Source organism: Chanodichthys erythropterus, chromosome 4 (assembly GCF_024489055.1).
Source record: "Chanodichthys erythropterus isolate Z2021 chromosome 4, ASM2448905v1, whole genome shotgun sequence".
In the NCBI taxonomy this organism is placed as follows: Eukaryota; Metazoa; Chordata; class Actinopteri; order Cypriniformes; family Xenocyprididae; genus Chanodichthys; species Chanodichthys erythropterus.
In genome coordinates this window covers 34,259,409-34,265,118 of record NC_090224.1, presented here as the reverse complement: position 1 = coordinate 34,265,118, position 5,710 = coordinate 34,259,409, and positions in this window count along the sequence as shown.

Sequence of the window (5,710 nt, the reverse complement as noted above, 5' to 3'; positions counted from 1 at the left end):
TAGATGGATGGATGGATGGATGGATGGATGGATGGATGGATGGATGGATGGATGGATGGAAATAGTGATATGATGGAAGGAAATAATAATTGGGTGTATGGATAGATTATTTAAAGTTTCCAAGTCCTTTATAATACAATTATCATTATGAGATTTCTCTTTCCTGTTGCTGAGGTTACAGACATGACCAGTATAATTCTCGACTACTCTGAACGAGTGAAGAGAAAGCTTAACATACTGCAAAATTCAGGCAAGTCTGAATGGTGGCACAAGCTGCAGCAATCGATGCGTATGCATAATGAAGTCTGTAGCTACAGCTGACCACGTGCCCACTGGTGAACCCTGACAGAGCTCAATATTGAGACATGCTTCATTCAATACTCATAAACAGAAGGTTTGGGCTGGCTCCAGCTGTGGAGAAATCCATCAGGGAAACCTGAAGAAAAGCAGCCGCCAAATGAAACATGTGGTGGGTGGAGGGATGGATGGATGGTGAATGAGAAAGATATTTACAGCCATCTCCAGCTGTCCACAATTTTCCTCCAACCATTTTTTTTTTTGCTCTCTAATGCAGCAATCTCTGCAGAAAAGACCAGCATGGTGTTCATGCTGGTTTGGTGCTGGTCGAGCTGTTAGTTAAACATAGCTGTGCTTTTCCCCAGTATAACCTAGCTAGTAAGGCTGGCCAACAACACCGAAAAAGGTAACATCTAAATTAACTGGTTCTGTTACAAGTCAAAAATATTATTTAAAATCACTAAAACAATCTAAATACAATAATTTATGCCAACAAAACTAGTTTTCATGTGTTAAATCAAGTAGAATAGCTCTATAAGGTAACAATCGCAGTTTAACACTTAATACAGTGCCAGGTCTTTTTTGATGAAACAAATTGGCAAGAGTGTAGTTTAACACTGGTAGGGGCTTTTTATTATGAAAACCAAAACATACAGATGCACCAAGCTTTCACCTAAATAGTGAAATCGAGTGTTAAAGGTGCCCTAGAATTGAAAATTGAATTTACCTCGGCATAGTTGAATAACAAGAGTTCAGTACATGGAAATGACATACAGTGAGTCTCAAACTCCATTGTTTCCTCCTTCTTATTTAAATTTGATTTGTGCAAAAGACCTCTGAAAAACAGACGAATCTCAACATAACACTGACTGTGACGCAACAGTCGGGATCATTAATATGTACGCCCCCAACTTTTGCATATGCCAGCCCATGTTGAAGGCATTACACAAGCCAGTATTGATGTCTGAAGCTGCACAGCCGAGTCATCAGATGTTCTGCAGGTAAGCAAGCAAGGACAATAGCGAAAAAATGGCAGATGGAGCAATAATAACTGACATGATCCATGATATCATGGATAAATTGTAAATTGTCTTTCTAAATGTTTCGTTAACATGTTGCTAATGTACTGCTAAATGTGGTTAAAGTTACCATAGTTTCTTACTGTATTCATGGAGACAAGAGTTGTCGCTATTTTCATTTTTAAACACTTGCAGTCTGTGTAATTCATAAACACAACTTCATTCTTTATAAATCTCTCCAACAGTGTGTAATGTTAGCTTTAGCCCTGTTAGCCGCAGCATAGGCTACTATCAAACTCCTTCAGAATGAAATGTAAACATCCAAATAAATACTGTACTTACATTATCTGATATGCTGCATGACGAACACTTTGTAAAGATCCATTTTGAGGGTTATATTAGCTGTGTGAACTTTGTTTATGCAATGTATTAAAGAGTCATGAGCTCGGGGGTGGGGAGCGCGAGCAATTAAAGGGGACACGCACTGAATCGGCGCATTTTTAATTATGCCCCAAAATAGGCAGTTATAAAATCGAATAATAAAAAATCTATGGGGTATTTTGAGCTGAAACTTCACAGACACATTCAGGGGACACCTTAGACTTATATTACATCTTGTGTAAAAGGGTTCTAGGGCACCTTTAAATTCATTTTTATTTAAATTTCCAGTCTGTCTGAAATGTGCTGATTTCTACAAAGCCCCTTCTTTTGAAAAGCTAGGAGTGATCTGATTTGCCAGCAGACCCAGTGCGTTGTGATTTGAATTCCTGTTGTGTTTATTCCTAACTCTGATAGAGACATTAGGTGACAATTTGACATACATCAAATATTAAATAAATATAAATAAATAAATAAATAAATAAATGTGGCTGTACTAGAAATCCTACTGAGAAAGTAATGAAGTTAGATCAAACTTCTGACAGCAGTTACGAACAGCACAACCGTTCATCTTTAGTGCTCTTGTCACCACAGCGTCCTCTGACACTGACATACTGATTCACTCTCACTATCACTTGCCCACTGGAGCAAGACCAGAAAAATAGGCACCATCTATAACCATGTCCTGAAGTGTCACTTCCTGTTTAGAAGGAGTGACAGGAAGTGGAGCTGAACTCGGGTTCTATGAACCGGAGAAACTCTAAAACATTATTCATGAAACGGTACATAAAAAAACTGCAAAACACTTTTTATTGCATAAAAAAAGATAAGATTCAAAGTGCAACATGAAGCTCTCACCATATGGTGTGACAAGGGGAAAAGTTTTCTAAACAGAAGCATTTCCATACTTTAAGATTTATACATATGCAAATCCATCTGTCCTGGTCATTGGAAAGTGCGTCTCTGCTGGAGAAGATCAGAGGTTGTTTGAGGGAAATGGGCTGATACCCCTACCTGACAGGACAGGACTGATATTGGACAGATGCTACTGTATATTTATGACTACTTCCCTCAAACTCAGAAGGTTAAACAGGAGCACTGCCAGCCACACACACACACACACACACACACACGCACACACACTCTTGTTCTATCATGAAGAAGACATTCCATTGACTTCTACTGTGCTTAGCTAATGTTATTTTTATATCACCTGTATATCTCCAACAAATGTTTTTAGATTTTCATCAATACATTATTTAGCATGTTTTGAAGCTGTTTTCCTCATGAGGACCATCAGCTGGTCTTTTAAGTGATTTCAGGCCTGACCTGAGTGTGTTTACTGTAGATCACAGATGGTAAGTCCCAACTTCGAAAGTCATATGAATCGTTGTATGGATGAAAGTCAATAGAAAGAAAAGTGTGAGCACCCCTTCACAATGTGATTTTGCTTTGAAATTGTAATATTTCTTCTCTTTTTTTCAGGACATTTTTAGCACAAATGTTAAAACTCAAGAGCAAAGTGATGGTGCTCAAACCGGTATGATGGGACATGTAGTTTGGTAAAAATGTATTCCCCTCCCCCATTTTACAATTTTAATTGATAAATAATTATTGGGTGTGCAGATGTAAAACAAGTAAATCAAGAACAAATTTTGAACTTTTGCATTTTTAACTTTTTTGTAAGTCACCATGTCAATTTAATTTCTTCAGTAAAAATTTTAGATTTGATATTGGACTTTTTTTACAGTAGCTTCATGTTTTGTTGAACTTAATGTTATATAATGTGCCGAATCTACTAGAACTCTACTTAATTATTGATTTTTATGTAATTTGATAAATGTGTTGAGTTTTCAGAAAAGCTCTGTCACCATTTCACATCAACAATTCATAAAACGTGTATAAAAATTCACAAATACAACTTGAGACCAAAACAATTCTGCTTCAACCATGAAAGTCTGTGAAAGTGTCTCACTGGCATAATTATCATTCGGACATAACTTGAAGACCGCATTTAAACTCCACCTTTAAAGAAATTAATGCTTTACAGGATACATTAAATTGTTGAAATGTGACAGGAAAGGCGAGGGCTGCAACAACTAATCGATAAAATTGATAATGAAAATTGATAATGAAAATCATCAACAATGAATGTAATCATCGATTAGTCGCATCTGCCCACAGTGCATGGAAAACTTTTACAATTCTACTTACGGAAAAAATGGAACTGGTGCTGTGTTCGTTCTGTAAGTTGAATAGGGAAGGCGTAGGACATACAGCGTAAGCTTTTTGAAGAATACAGAAGTGCGGTTTTGGCGGAACCACTTGGAAGGCGAACATTTGTTTATATAAAGAATATACATTTTCATTTTTTTTTTTTTAAATGACCAATCGTTTCGCTAGATAAGACCCTTATTCCTCGTCTGGTATCGTTTAAAGAACTTTAAGCTGCACTGAAACTGTCATTTTGGCCTTCAACCATCTGGAGGCCATTGAAGTCCACTATAAGGAGAATAATCCTGGAATGTTTTCATCAAAAACCTTAATTTCTTTTTGACTGAAGAAAGAAAGACATGAACATCTTGGATGACATGGGGGTGAGTAAATTATCAGGAAATCTTTTATTTGAAAGTGAACTAATCCTTTAAATTGAGGTTGAAAAGTCAACCTGTAATTCAAGTAATAAAAGTGGTAACTAAAGGGATAACTGTGTGTAATTGAATATAAATGTAAGATGTTTCTTACATTTAGGCTACAGGATAAAGAAATACTAGTAACAGGTTACTGAGTCCAGAGTGAGTTCCTACAGAGCATTCCTCTTATCCAAAAGTATTGGGACACCCCTCCAAATCATTGACTTCAGGTGTTCCAATCACTTCCATGGCCACAGGTGTATAAAATTGAGCACCTAGGCATGCAGACTGCTTCTATAAACATTTGTGAAAGAATGGGTCACTCTCATGAGCTCAGTGAATTCAAGCATGGTACTGTGATAGGTTGTCACCTGTGCAATAAGTCCATTCGTGAAATTTCCTCACTGCTGAATATTCCACCACAACTGTTAGTGGTGTCATAACAAAGTGGAAGCAATTGGGAACAACAGCAACTCAGCCATGAAGTGGTAGACCACGTAAAATCACAGAGCGGGTCAGCGCATGCTGAGGCACACAGTGCGCAGAAGTCTCCAACTTTCTGCAGACTCAATAGCTACAGGCCTCCAAACTTCGTGTGGCCTTCAGATTAGCTCAAGAACAGTGTGTAGAGAGCTTCATGGAATCGGTTTCCATGGCCGAGCAGCTGCATCCAAGCCTCACATCACCAAGTGCAATGCAAAGCGTCGGATGCAGTGGTGCAAAGCACGACGCCACTGGACTCAAGAGCAGTGGAGACGTGTTCTCTGGAGTGACAAATCACGCTTCTCTGTCTGACAATCCGATGGACGAGTCTGGGTTTGGCGTTTGCCAGGAGAACGGTACTTGCCTGACTGCATTGTGCCAAGTGTAAAGTTTGGTGGAGGGGGGATTATGGTGTGGGGTTGTTTTTCAGGGGTTGGGCTTGGCCCCTTAGTTCCAGTGAAAGGAACTCTTAATGCTTCAGCATACCAAGACATTTTGGACAATTTCATGCTCCCAACTTTGTGGGAACAGTTTGGGGATGGCCCCTTCCTGTTCCAACATGACTGTGCACCAGTGCACAAAGCAAGGTCCATAAAGACATGGATGTGGAAAGCCTAAACCTTGTGGAAAGCCTTCCCAGAAGAGATGAAGCTGTTAGCTGCAAAGGGTGGGCCAACTCCATATAAAACCCTATGGATAAGAAAGGGATGTCATTAAAGTTCATCTGCACATAAAGGCAGGTGTCCATAACTTTTGGCAATATAGTGTATATTCATTATGATTTCCTAGCATTCAGTTGGTACGTTTGTTTGAAGGACAGCATTGGGCAGGATGTAAAGTAGTGTGTTTTGTCAATATAATATATTTTGTCAATAATAATAATAAAAAAAAGAAAGAAAA